Here is a 14048-nt window from a genome sequence, read left to right as displayed (position 1 = left end):
GGCTTCTAAAGCGAAGTTGTGCTCTCTTCCCTTTAAGGGAACCATGATTTGGACAATTTGGTGAAAGGCCTTAGTGATGCTAAGATTCCTCGCCTGCCGGATTTACGTCCCAAGTCGGGCACCAGGGGGGTGTCTGCTCGTGGGCGTTTTGCTGAGGCCCGGCGGTATAGGCCGGGGCGGACTAGCGGGTCTTTTAGAGGACGGTTTTTTCAGCGCACCCAGTCCTTTCGAGGGAATCGTCGCGGAGGGCGCGACTTTGCCTCGAGAGGACAGTCTTCCGGACGGAATGTGCAATGAAGGTGTGCGGACCCAGGCTCTGGTACGAGTAGGGGCTCGGCTAAGTCGGTTTTACCAGAGCTGGGTCCAAATCACGTCCGATCAGTGGGTTCTCGAGGTGATTCGAGATGGTTATGCGCTGGAATTCGAAGAGTCGCCTCCCGAGAGGTTTCTGGAGTCTCCGTGTCATTCAAGAATCAAGAAAGCAGCAGTTCGAGACACATTGCGTCGCCTTCTTGCCCTGCGAGCAGTGGTTCCTGTTCCTCCCGCGCAGAGATGCTTAGGGTGCTATTCGATCTATTTTGTAGTACCAAAGAAGGAGGATGCCTGGCGTCCGGTATTGGATCTCAAGGGAGTCAATTCAGCGCTCAAGGTTCCCTCTTTTCGCATGGAGACGTTGCGGTCCGTTATTGTCGCGGTGCGGCAGGGAGAGTTTCTGACGTCGCTGGATTTGACGGAAGCTTATCTTCACATTCCCATTCGGACGGCGCATCAGCGTTTTCTGCACTTTGCGGTCTTAGGAAAGCATTTTCAGTTTTGTGCTCTTCCCTTCGGGCTAGCAACAGCTCCCCGCACCTTTTCCAAAGTCATGGTAGTAGTGGCGGCGGCTTTGCGGAGACAGGGCGTTTTGGTGCACCCGTATTTGGACGATTGGTTGATTCGGGCCAAGTCTCAGTCGGAGAGCGAAGTGGCTACAGCGCGAGTGGTAGCCTTGCTGGAATCGCTTGGTTGGGTAGTGAACCACAGCAAGAGCCACCTTGTCCCGTCCCAATCTCTCGAGTATCTAGGAGTGCGCTTCGAGACGCTCAACGGTCGAGTGGTGTTGCCGGCTCTTCGGACGGTGGTCTCAGGAGGAAGCCAAGTGGTCCATCAACCGGTTGGAGACACAGGCCATTCGTTTGGCTCTTCAGTATTTACAGACGCTGCTTCAAGGCAAGGCTGTCAGAGTTCTCTGCGACAATGCCACGGCCGTAGCATACGTCAATCGGCAAGGGGGCACAAAGAGTCGAGCAGTCGCAGAGGAAGCAGCGCAGTTGTGCCAGTGGGCGGAACTTCATCTTCAGGCCTTGTCGGCAGCTCATGTGGCCGGGGTGGACAACGTAGACGTCGATTATCTGAGCAGACATACTCTAGACCCCGGGGAATGGGCTCTTCATCGATCGGTTTTCAGTCGCATTGTGTCGGTGTGGGGGATTCCAGTGATGGATCTCATGGCAACGGCGTGCAATGCGCAAGTGCGGCGGTTCTTCAGTCGCAGAAGGGACCCGCGGTCGGAAGGAATCGACGCCCTGCTGCGGCTGTGGCCGCAGGAGTTGCTGTACGTGTTCCCTCCGTGGCCGTTAGTGGGGAGAGTAGTTCAACGCATCGAACGTCACCAGGGTCGGGTGATTCTGATAGCTCCAAATTGGCCGCGTCGCCCGTGGTACGGAGATCTGGTGCGTCTGGCGGTGGCGGAACCCCTGCCATTGACCGAGACAGTGTTGTTGTATCAAGGTCCTATCACTCTCCCAGATCCTGCTCGGTTCTCGCTTATGGCTTGGCTCTTGAAAGGAGCAAGTTGAGGAAGAAGGGTTTTTCTTCCAGAGTTGTTGCTACGATGTTGAGTTCCAGGAGGCAGTCCACTTCACTGGCGTACGTTCGAGTCTGGAGGCTTTTTGAGCACTGGTGCCTAGCTCGGAATTTGAGGGCTATACACGCTTCGGTCGCGGATGTGTTAGAATTTTTGCAGGATGGTCTGGACAAGGGACTGGCCTTGTCTACTTTGAAGGTTCAGGTGGCAGCCTTGTCTTGTTTTCGTGGCAAGGTTCAAGGTAAGTCGTTGGCTTCGTCTCCGGATGTGATTCGATTTTTGAAGGGAGTGAAATTGCTTCGGCCTCTGCAACGCCGGCTGGTTCCTCCATGGGATTTGAATCTGGTTTTGGAAGCGTTAATTCAGCCTCCGTTTGAGCCTTTGGCTTCGGCTACGGACAAGGATCTATCCTTAAAGACGGTGTTTTTGGTAGCCATTTCATCAGCGCGCAGAGTGTCGGAACTCCAGGCTTTGTCTTGTAGGACGCCCTTCTTGTCTTTTTCCAAGGAAAGGGTTTCTCTACGACCGGTGCCCTCCTTTTTGCCCAAGGTAGTGTCCGACTTTCATGTGAATCAGGTCATTTCTCTGCCAGTCTTAGGGAATCTAGCTGGAGACTCCGAACAGTGTCGACTGGCGAAGTTGGACGTGAAGCGAGTGTTGCGGTGTTATCTATCTAGAACTCGAGAGTTCAGAACATCTGATCGGCTGTTCGTTCTTTTTGGCGGTTCTAAAAAGGGAGCGGCTGCGTCCAAGGCAACAATAGCTCGGTGGTTGAAGGAGGCGATTGCGTCTGCTTACATCTTGAAGGGTCGTACGGTACCTAAGGGTTTTTCGGCTCATTCCACCAGGGGAGTAGCAGCCTCTTGGGCGGAAAGTAGTATGCTTCCTCCTCTAGAGATTTGTCGGGCGGCAGTCTGGTCCTCTCTGCATTCGTTTGTTAAACATTATCGGATTGATGTGCATGCTAAAGAGGAGGCAGGTTTTGGGGCTGCTGTGTTGACCTCTGGCCTAAGGGGGTCCCACCCGTAGAGAGTTACTGCTTTGGTACGTCCCACGCGTCTTGACCGGTCTGGAGGGTCGCTGAGGAAGGTGAAATTAGATCTTACCTGCTAATTTTCTTTCCTCTAGACCCTCCAGACCGGTCAAGAGCCCGCCCGGTGGTTTTCTGTAGGCCAGGAGGTAAGCTTTAGTAATTGGATATCTCTTGGCAGCTGATGATTGTAGTTTACATAATTCAGACTCTTGTTTTTTTCAGATGATTGTTAGTATGAGTCTGAATCAGGTGTGGTTGGATAGCCCACCTGTGGAAGCACAAACAGAACTCAGTGAGTAAAACAGATAAAAAGAGCATAAGTTGTTCTTCCATTTGACAATGTCCACGTACAGGGTTGATAGTTTTGGTTAGTGTTTTAGTTTCTCTGCTTTGTTACGGTTATACTGGCTAGTGGGTGTAGTGCACAGGTTATATATACAGTATTCAAAGCTCAGTGTTTTCTCAGTCTCCCTCTGCTGGTAGGAGTGCATAACCCACGCGTCTTGACCGGTCTGGAGGGTCTAGAGGAAAGAAAATTAGCAGGTAAGATCTAATTTCACCATTTTTTTCCCCAGCTTTTCTATAAATTAAAGGAAGCAGCTATTTAGTTTTATGTGAGATCTAAAACCCCTGTTGTGATTCCCTGTGTGTGGTCTTGCTGGCTTCCTCACCTGGTAGTGGGGTATACAGTGGTTTATCCATTTAGGCTTTAAAAATGTGACTTGTGTATCTTATGTAGTGTGTGCCCTGTGTAGGCTTACATCCAAGATTAAAGAATTTACTAATTAGAGAACCCAGCATTATAATTGCTCTCAACAAATAACTAAAATGTGACTTTGAATTCCTCGATTATCCTTTCAACCAAAATGAAACACTCCTATAAATTTGAATAGAGCTAAATGATGAGTGGGCCTGTACTACTCCCATCAGAATTGCCCCTCCCCCTTGGCTCATACTCTTCTCAGGGACCCAGCTCAGGATGCTAGGAATAGGATGGTAATACAGGAATGTAAGACCTTTGCAGTCAGAATGATTAAATATAATCTCTCACCTACCCACCCCCATCCTGTTATACTGTCACTGAAATGCTTTGATGTTTCACTTATATATACTATCATCTACCAACATTTGCTTATTTCCAATCTGACAAAGGGCAACCTTCAAAAGCTAATCAAGAAATGTATTATGTCTAATGTTTTATTTCTATCGATTACCTAAAATCTAAGTAAACTACATCCAGTGCATATCTTCATTCCAGTTCACTGGCCACCCAACGAAATCAAATCGGATTTGCCTAAGATTTGTCTTTGGTAAAGCCCTGTTGCCTTAATCTTAAATCAGATTGTACATATTTGACTATCCTTCCCTTCAGCAGCACACCTCTATTATCTTTTCCATCACTGAGGTGAAGCACAACAGTCTGTAGTTTCCCATCTCTTGTTACCATCTTTGTGAGGACAGATCACACCAGCCTTTCGCCAATCCTATGGTATGATAGTTACCGCAATGACTGATAACATTCAGCTCAGTGTGGACTTGCAATCAAAGAACCAGACATTTCTGAGATATCACAAAATTAAACAACTGAAATAATTCAATGTGAAAAGAAAAGTTTTCAACTGCTTACAAAATGACTAATTTCCAGTTCTTACATTTAAATGTAAGGTATTCCAAAATTTTGGTACTTCTCCAGTCTTCAAGGATTTGTTAAACATACCCTTTAGAGGGTCTGCCAACACCTCTCTAAGCTCCCTCAGTATCCTAGGATATATCTCATTCAGTCCCATGGTTTGTCCATGTTCAGTTTTGCAAATTGTTCATAAGCACTTTCTTTTGTGAATGATGCGGTATCATCTACAGAACAAAGGAGTGGGAAATGATAGGACTATGAAGTACATTACAATCTAGTTCATAAATTTGTATCTTTATAATCAGAAAATTTTCAAATCTTCAAATATACTCAGACTCGACATGGGCTGTTTCAACAATGTCACCTGCATCAGGAGTCCATACAGTCTAAACTGATGGGGTATGATGTGGTAGGGAGAACTGTAGATCCCAATGATTGACAAATTAGAAGTAAATGGCACATGAGCCCTCTCACCGCCTTTTTTAATGAGGGGGGGGGGGGGTGTCTCTCCGTATTGCTTCCAATCAGACAGAAGGAGAAACTGAGCGATTATTGTGAGAAACAAGGTGCCCTGGCCACAACTTTTGCACTTCAGGAACATCTCAAGGCTTAAAGATCACATCATTCCTTACCGACACAGGACGAGTCCTGGTACATCTAAATAGAATCTACAACAAGGACACAGTCAGCTCAGAACTGCCTGCAAACTGAGCAATAATCCTACCTGCACCTGCTAACAGCAGCAAGACCAAGGAGAACCGTTTGTCCTTGCCACTCTCAATGCTAGGACATAAGATTGTTCATACAGAAGAGTCAAGTTATAGAGAGACATTGTAAATACGTTTGCTACAGTTAATGTTCTTGTTGCCTTTGCCACTGCTGAAGTTATAACTGACAGATTCATTAGTTAAAAAAAAATCTTGGTCAGAACAACTTTATTGGAGTTGACTGAGCTATTGAATGGAAAATTTTAAGTCTGAACTGCTTACTTGGCCTCCTGGATATTTATCCAGTCCCAGCCTTGGTTCCATCAAACATATAAATGGCAAGTGACTGACTTACCTGCAAATGCGCAGTAGATTCTCGAGGACAAGCAGGCTGCTTGTTCTCACGACTGGGTTGACATCCACGGCAGCCCCCTCCAACCGGAAGAAAACTTCGCGGGAAGTCCCGCACGCAGGGCATGCCCACCACGCATGCGCGACCGTATTCCCGCCCGAGCGCGACCGTTCCCGCTCAGTTTTTTTCCTTTCCGCGCTGGAGAGAGACGTGTTCACGTCCCTCTCTTAGGCAGCCCTGGAAACCGGATTGTGGCCTAGCCCGCGGTTTTTCTTTATTAGTGCCTCGGCCCGGAGCATAATTCCAAGACGTGCACCTTGTGTCTCGGCTTAAGGAAGCGGACGTAGGTGGCGAGGCAAGTTCTGTGGGACCGTCTTTTTGGAACTTGCGCCAGCCCTTCGACGTCGACGGCCGGGTCTTCGGTGCTGGTACCGATGTCGACGGCGCCGACTATGGCATCGACCCCAGGAGTACAGGTACCTTTGGCCTGCCGGCGACTGCGGTGGTGAGCGGCTGCGCGGGCAGTCTGCCCCGGCCACTCCCACTGCTCAGGGCCATCGGAACCGAACCCTGTCGGATCCGATACCTCGAGGCCGGGGGGGGGGGGGCTTCACCTCCTCCGCCACGGAGCGCCGATGACGGGCATCGAAAGAAAGCCAAGAAGCACCATCATCGGTCGCCCACGACGCACAAGACTGGCAGCTCCGGGACATCGAGGGACGACTCGACACCCAGGAAGCGGCAGTGCCGGGAGGAGCGTTCCCCCTCGGTCAAAGAGGTGTGGCTGCGCCGGTCCGCAGGTATCGCGGTACCGTCTCCTGGACCCGAGAAGCTTCCAGCACTGGCACCCACACCGGCCCCCCTGCCTTTCCCAACAGCGGGCCTAGACGAGCCATCCTTCCCGCGATCCTGGAAGGGTTGATGCGCCAGGCTCTACCGGCACCGGGGGTTCTTGTGCCCCCGGTGCCTTTGATGGAGGCGCCGGTGGGCTCTGGCCCGATGATGAGGCCACAGACGCCGCTTGCGGCACCGGTGTCGACTGCCACTCAGGTGGAGTCAACATCGATAGAGGGAGCTTCGTCCCCACCGGCGTGGGAGTCCACCGCTCGACCCCATCATCGAGGACGTGGTTCCTCGCAGTCGAGACGGGCCCAGTTGCAGTCTGAGCTGAGAGAACTCATGTCCAACACCGAGGAGGAGGCCTCGTGGGGGGAGGAGGAAGTGCTATCAGTGCAGGGGGCCCGGCACGGAGGGGGGAGGGAGCGGTGGCGAGGATGGGGGGGGGGGGAGGGTGGAGGTTGGTGCGCGCGATGTTCGTTTCCAGGCTCACAACAAGGTTCAAAAGATAAACCTTGAATTCTCTACCTCGCCACCTCTCCCCTCCACTAGTCCGTTCCCCTCTCTCTCCTTCCCCTCATTCCTTTTCCTCATTTCCTGAAGTTATTATAGAGGAAACTACACTTCTCCTTTCTTCCTCAAAATGTACCACCTGTTCCTCTGATCCCATTCCCACCCACCTTCTTAATGCCATCTCACCTGCTCTTATTCCTTTTATCTGTCACATTCTCAACCTCTCACTTTCCACTGCAATTGTTCCTACTGCCTTTAAACATGCTGTGGTCACACCTCTCCTTAAGAAGCCTTCAATCGACCCTACTTGTCCGTCTAATTACCAACCCATCTCCCTCCTCCCTTTTCTCTCCAAATTATTTGGGCGTGCTGTTCACCACGGCTGCCTTGATTTTCTCTCCTCACATGCTATTCTTGACCCACTACAATCTGGTTTTTGCTCTCTCCACTCAACCGAAACTGTGCTTACTAAAGTCTCCAATGACCTATTACTGGCTAAATCCAGAGGTCTCTATTCCATCCTCATTCTTCTTGATCTTTCCGCTGCTGACACTGTCGATCACAGCATACTCCTCGATACCCTGTCCTCACTTGGATTCCAGGGCTCTGTCCTTTCCTGGTTCTCTTCCTACCTCTCTCTCCGCACCTTCAGTGTTCACTCTGGTGGATCCTCTTCTACTTCTATCCCTCTGCCTGTCGGCGTACCTCAGGGTTCTGTTCTTGGTCCCTCCTCTTTTCTATCTACACTTCGTCCCTTGGTTCATTAATCTCATCCCATGGCTTTTTCTACCATCTCTATGCTGATGACTCCCAAATCTACCTTTCTACCCCTGATATCTCACCTTGCATCCAAACCAAAGTTTCAGCGTGCTTGTCTGACATTGCTGTCTGGATGTCTCAACGCCACCTGAAATTAAATATGACCAAAACCGAGCTTCTCATTTTCCCCCCCCAAACCCACCTCCCCGCTCCCCCCGTTTTCTATTTCTGTTGATGGCTCTCTCATTCTCCCTGTCTCCTCAGCTCGAAACCTTGGGGTCATCTTTGACTCTTCTTTCTCCTTCTCTGCTCATATCCAGCATTGCCAAGACCTGTCGTTTCTTTCTTTACAACATCCGTAAAATCCGCCCCTTTCTTTCCGAGCACTCTACCAAAACCCTCATCCACACCCTTGTCACCTCTCGTTTAGAATACTGCAATCTGCTTCTTGCTGGCCTCCCACTTAGTCACCTCTCCCCCCTCCAGTCGGTTCAAAACTCTGCTGCCCGTCTCGTCTTGCGCCAGGGTCGCTTTACTCATACTACCCCTCTCCTCAAGTCGCTTCACTGGCTCCCTATCCGTTTTCGCATCCTGTTCAAACTTCTTCTACTAACCTATAAATGTACTCACTCTGCTGCTCCCCAGTATCTCTCCACACTCATCCTTCCCTACACCCCTTCCCTTGCACTCCGCTCCATGGATAAATCCTTCTTATGTGTTCCCTTCTCCACTACTGCCAACTCCAGCCTTCGCGCCTTCTGTCTCGCTGCACCCTACGCCTGGAATAAACTTCCTGAGCCCCTATGTCTTGCCCCATCCTTGGCCACCTTTAAATCTAGACTGAAAGCCCACCTCTTTGACATTGCTTTTGACTCGTAACCACTTGTAACCACTCACCTCCATCTACCCGCCTCTCCTCCTTCCTGTACACATTAATTGAATTGGTTTGCTTACTTTATTTTTTGTCTATTAGATTGTAAGCTCTTTGAGCAGGGACTGTCTTTCTTCTATGCTTGTGCAGCGCTGCATACGCCTTGTAGCGCTATAGAAATGCTAAATAGTAGTAGTAGTAGTAGTAGAGGAGGGTAGCTGGACATGGGGGGAGGCCAGGGGGGAGAGGGCATGGTTGCTGTACTTGGGGTGAGAGCAGGGTAAAGAGGAGGGCTGCTGAACATGGGGGGGGGGAGGCAGGGGAGAGAGAGGATGGTTGCTGGACATGGATCGGGGGAGGGGAGGGCAGGGTTGGTGGATGGGGGAGGCCAAGGGAAAGAGAAGGGTTGCTGGATATGGGGGGTGGGGGAGGATCAGTGGACGGGGTGAGGCCAGTGGAGAGAGGAGGGCTGCTGGACATGGGGGGAGGGTAGGGGAGAGAGAGGATGGTTGCTGGATGGGGGGGGGGGGGAAGGCCAGGGGATACAGGACGCCTGCTGGACATGGGGGGAGGGCAGGGGAGAGAGCAGGGTTGCTGCACATGGATGGATGGAGGTGAGAATTATTACATTTTGCAAAACACAAATCTCACCTGTTTTAACGGGCTTAACGGCTAGTAATAAATAAATCTGCTTGTGTAGCTGGTTCTCATGCCACAGAGCATGCTTAGGATTACAAGATCATTCAAAGTTGTTTAATTACATGTGGACTGTGAGAAACTGCAGGAGGACCTTTGAAGACTAGGCACCCAAATGAGAGATGAAAATTTACTGCACACAAGTGATGCCCAAAGAGAGTAACAAATCAAATTATAGCTATATGATGCTAGGATCCACTTTAGGAGTCACCACTGAGGAAAACATGTTGAAATCTTCTGCTCAGTATGTGACAGTGGCAGCTGAGAAAGCAAACATTAGGAATTATTAGGAAAGAATTAGAGAAAATACCATTAATGCCTCTGTATTGCTCAATGGTGCAACCACACCTCCAATAATACTGTGATTTCAGAAAAGGAGGCAGGGGTTGGAGCGTTGAGAGAACGGACTAAGGGAAGGAGAGGTGGAGGTGACCTGGTTGAGAACTCGTTTAATCTTGTGAACCTTATCATGAAAGAACTCAGCCAGAGTCGGGGGGGGGGGGGGGGGGGGGGGGGTGAAGTGAAGGGGGGGTTGGAGGTGAAGGCATTTTGAGGAGAGAGTTCAGCGTGGCAAAGAGACGACGAGGGTTTGAGCCAAGAGAATTTGTCAACTGGATGTAATAGTCCTGTTTGGCAAGAAAAAGAGCAGACTGGAAGGAGGTCAGCAAGAATTTGAAATGTATGAAGTCAGCATGGGCACGGGATTTCAGCCAAAGGCATTCGGCAAAGCAGGCACAGGAACGTAGGTAGCGGATTCTAGAGGTCAGCCAAGGTTGGGGTTTGGTACGTTTTACAGAACGGGGAATGAGAGTAGCGAGAGTATCCAGAGCAGAGGAGAGAATAGTATTATAGGAAGAGACAGCCTCATTGACAGACTTGGATAATATAGTGGTTGAGAAGAGATTTGAAACATTGGAGGACAGAGTAGAAGGGTCAATAGCCTGAAGATTCCTAAATGTATTGGTTAAGATTGGAGGGACTGGGGAGGAGGGTGTTTAAGTGTGAAAGTTATCAGATGATGGTCAGAGAGGGGAAGAGTTGAGGCACAGAAACTGGAGAGTGAGCAGTTTGAGGACAGGATAAGATCAAGACAGTAGCCATTCTGGTGAGTGGGGGCAGTGGAGTACAGTTGAAGATTGAAAGAGGATGTTAAAGCAAGAAACTGCAAAGCATAAGAGTCAGAGGGATCATTAGCATGAATGTTAAAATCCCCAAGAATGAGCGAAGGAGATGAAGGTTCAAGAAAGAAGGAAAGCCAAGCATCAAAGTCAGTGAGAAAGGAAGAAAGGGACTTATCAGGGGGTCGATAAATGACTGCTACTCGGAGAGGCAGAGGAGCAAATAGACTGCCTTTAAAGTCATATCCTTCTCCGAAGCCCGCCGCAGCGGCTCAAAGGGCGAACCCTGCAGGGCCTTCAATACCAGCACTAGGTTCCAAGCTGGACAAGGTGCCTGCATGGGAGAATGGAGCTGAAGCACCCCTTTAAGAAACCGCTGCAATGTCGGAGCGCAGGGTTTCCATATGGAAATGCCGTACTTTGAGTGACTCTGACTTTCTTCAAGTCGAGAATGGGCCGAAAAGACCCGCCTTTTCGCAGCACCACAAAATAAATGGAGTAACGACCGCAGCCGTGTTCAGCGGGAGGCACGGGGATCACCGCTCCCAGGTGCAACAAGCCTGGCAAGGTCTCCTCTACCGCCACCCGTTTGACGGCAGTGCCGCATTGGGATTCCAAAAACATGTCTCTCACCGGGGCAGTAAATTCCAATCTGTAGCCGTCTCTGATCAGGTCCAAAACCCACTGATCTGAGGTAATCTTGACCCATTCCTTAAGAAAGAGGGAAAGACGTCCTTCAACTGCAGGAATCGAGGAGTGGGCCGGCGCACCATCATTGAGAGGGTCTCCCATGAACTCCAGGCCTTGAACCGGCCACTGCGGAGCGTTTGTCCGAGTGAAAGGAGCTCCTCTGCTGAAAACGGGCAGGCGAAGTAAACCCAGCAGAACACCCCGGGCGGTACCGTCTAGCTTCACGGAAGCGAGGTCTGGAAGAGGGAACTGCCTGACCCTTGGAAGAAGGCCGCGGCCTATCCTCGGGTAACCGCTGGGGTTTAGCATCCCCCAGGCCCTTGACAATTTTCTCCAACTCCTCACCAAATAGAAGAAGGCCCTGGAAGGGCAACTTCACCAACCTTAGCTTAGAGGCCATGTCAGCCGCTCAATGCCGTAGCCATAGAAGGCGGCAAGCGGCCACCGCCACAGCCATCTGTTTAGCCGAGGCTCTGACCAGATCATAAAGGGCGTCAGCCAAAAATGACAAGGCCGACTCCATCCGCGGTGCCACCTCCGCAAGGGGCTCCGCTCCATCCCCGGGCTGTTCCACTGCCTGTTGCAACCAAGCGAGGCAGGCTCGAGCAGCATAACAACTGCAAACGCCTGTAAGGCTAGGCCTGAAATTTCAAAGGACCGTTTCATTGCTGATTCCAGCCGTCGGTCCTGCATGTCCTTCAGGGCAACCTCTCCCTCTACTGGGAGGGTAGTCTTCTTCGTCACAGCTGTGACTAGGGCATCTACCTTAGGCACGGCCAAGCGTGCCAAGTGCCCCATTGCCCTGGCAACTTTCAAAGGCCCCTCGGGGTCAGCCCATTGAGCCGAAAAGCTCTTGGATGGAGTCATGCAAAGGAAAGGCTCGAGCAGGCTTCTTAGTACTTGCCATCCTCAGATTACCAGAGGAGGCCTCGCCAAGCGCAGGATCTTCAATAGAGAGAGCCTGCAAGACGTCAGAAACAAGCGCTGGCAGATCCTCACGGTGGAAAATCCTAACAGCGGTGGGATCATCTGGATCCAGTGGCAATCCGGCACCTTCCTCTGGCTCCTCAGACCACGAAGGCCTGCCAGACCCCTCAGAATCCTCACAGCCCGACCACGGGGGGGGGGGGGGGGGGGGGGGGGGGGGGGGAAGAGGAGTGCCACTCTCTGAAGGGGAATTTACCCTTCTATGCTTGTCATGCGGCCAACTGTCTGGGGAAAGAACGCCTGATGGCAATCCCGGGCCGGCCTCCACCGGAGGGAACCAGGTAACAACGCAGAGTCAAACACCTGCGGCAGAGCCCTCTTTAACATGAACGCTTTATGTAAAAGCAACACAAACTCAGGGGAGAAAGGCTCACCCTGGTCTCCCGGTTCCAATCTGGGGCAAACAGCTTCTTTGGTAGCCTCCCTCCGAGACTCCCCTCCGGCCTCAGACCCCTCTGCTCCTGCGGGGGTCGAGCCATGAGGCGCATCCAAGATGGTGCCCGCTGCCAGCTCCACCGAGCGGGAAGAAACATCGCTCGCCATGCTCGTGCCGGCCCTGACTTCTGAAGAGCACGATTTACAGAGCCCCGCTGCTGATCTGCGCTTGCCACAATGTGAACAGCGCTTAAGCTCCGCAGCCATCTCCAAAAACGGCGGAAAATTTCAAAATGGCAGATTCGTGCCAAAAACACCCCGATTGCGGGCCCTCCCCGGAGGAGCTACAAGACGCTTTTATCTCAACAGACCGAGTCCCAGAGCTACGGTCACGCTGCACAGACAGAAGATAGCCTCAGAATCGCAGCGCTAACAAGCGTTTTTTTTTTAAACGCTGTGAGGAAAGTTAGAGGCAACAGCTAAAGAGGCAATCCGGAGGTCCAGGAGAGTGGGAAAGGCAGGGAAAGGATGAACCAATGTGCCTGCATCCACATAGAAGAGAGTGGGAAAGGCAGGGAAAGGATGAACCAATGTGCCTGCATCCACATAGAAGAGAGTGGGAAAGGCAGAGATAGGGCAAACCTATATGCCTGCATCCATATAGTGGGAAGGGTAAGGCAGGGAAAGGGCTAACCTATGTGCCTTTAAAGTGGAGCTGCAATAGCCACAACACCCCTGCTACAACTGGCAAAAGCACAGGAGTCACCCCAGGCAGATTCTTGAAGGAGCTGAATAAGCTGCATCCAACCCTGCTGGGAGATAGAGAATACTGAGAGGCAGATGGAGCTAGCCGTCCAGGAGGCACTATGGTTTTCAGTGTTCTCTATCTCCCCCTGCTGGTAGGTGGACACAACCCATTTTTAATGGATTCATCTGCTGCTGATGACAAGGAATGCTAAGTTTACATAAGTATTGCCACACTGCAACAGACCAAAGATCTATCAAGCCCAGCATCCTGTTTCCAACAGCGGCCAATCCAGGTTACAAGTACCTGGCAAGATCCCAAAAAGTTCAATACATTTTATGCTGCTTATCCCAGAAATAAGCAGTGGATTTTCCCCAAGTCAATTTAATAATGGTCTTTGGACCTTTCCTTGAGGAAGCTGTCTAGACCTTTTTTAAACCGCCTTTACCACATTGTCTGGCAATAAATTCCAGAGTTTAATTACACGTTGAGTGAAGAAAATTTTTCTATGATTCGTATTAAATTTACTACTTTGTAGCTTCATTGCATGCCCGAGTCCTAGTATTTTTGGAAAGAGTAAACAAACGTTCCACTCCACACAATATTTTATAGACCTCTATCATATCTACTACTACTACTAAACATTTCTACAGCGCTACTAGGGTTACGCAGCGCTGTACAGTTTAACAAAGAGGGACAGTCCCTGCTCAAAGGAGCTTACAATCTAAAGGACGAAATGTCCAGTTGGGCAGTCTAGCTTTCCTGAATAGAGGTATAGTGTTTAGGTGCCGAAGGCGACATTGAAGAGGTGGGCTTTGAGCAAGGATTTGAAGATGGGCAGGGAGGGGGCCTGGCGTATGGGCTCAGGGAGTTTATTCCAGGCATAGGG

At 50.7% G+C, this 14048-nt stretch overlaps 1 protein-coding gene across 1 annotated transcript in view; it reads right to left on the bottom strand.

Annotated features, from left to right (window-relative positions):
- Positions 1 to 4546: 4546 nt before the first annotated feature.
- Positions 4547 to 14048, bottom strand: part of MSANTD2 (Myb/SANT DNA binding domain containing 2) — a 101073-nt gene continuing 91571 nt past the window's right edge. The window contains exon 5 of the mRNA XM_030221417.1: positions 4547 to 4733. The gene's annotated coding sequence lies outside the window, so the exon portion shown is untranslated. The remainder of the gene's footprint in view (positions 4734 to 14048) is intronic.

This window comes from Microcaecilia unicolor, chromosome 12 (assembly GCF_901765095.1).
Source record: "Microcaecilia unicolor chromosome 12, aMicUni1.1, whole genome shotgun sequence".
NCBI classification, from domain to species: domain Eukaryota; kingdom Metazoa; phylum Chordata; class Amphibia; order Gymnophiona; family Siphonopidae; genus Microcaecilia; species Microcaecilia unicolor.
Note: the sequence above shows the minus strand (reverse complement) of the source record. Positions and strands in the feature narration are given on the sequence as shown.